The sequence below is a fragment of the Triticum dicoccoides genome, chromosome 5B (genome assembly GCF_002162155.2).
Source record: "Triticum dicoccoides isolate Atlit2015 ecotype Zavitan chromosome 5B, WEW_v2.0, whole genome shotgun sequence".
Taxonomy (NCBI): Eukaryota; Viridiplantae; Streptophyta; class Magnoliopsida; order Poales; family Poaceae; genus Triticum; species Triticum dicoccoides.
In genome coordinates this window covers 128,699,742-128,699,964 of record NC_041389.1, presented here as the reverse complement: position 1 = coordinate 128,699,964, position 223 = coordinate 128,699,742, and positions in this window count along the sequence as shown.

The following is a 223-nucleotide window of genomic DNA, read 5'->3' as shown; positions in this document are numbered from 1 at the left end:
GCCCGTCGGTGCCCTGCATATAGCGGGGGCGGTTGGTGGGGGGACATTTCAGCCCGCGCTTTTCCCCCACCAACCACCTCCCCTCTCCCCCTCGCCCCGCCGCCGCCCAAGATTCCAGCGAAAGTGGCCGGCGGGAGCACGTGGGAAGGCCTCCAGACGCACAAGGTAGCCCTCCGCCCCCCCTTCTGCGTCGGCGGGTCGGGACCTTGCGGATCTGCGGCAT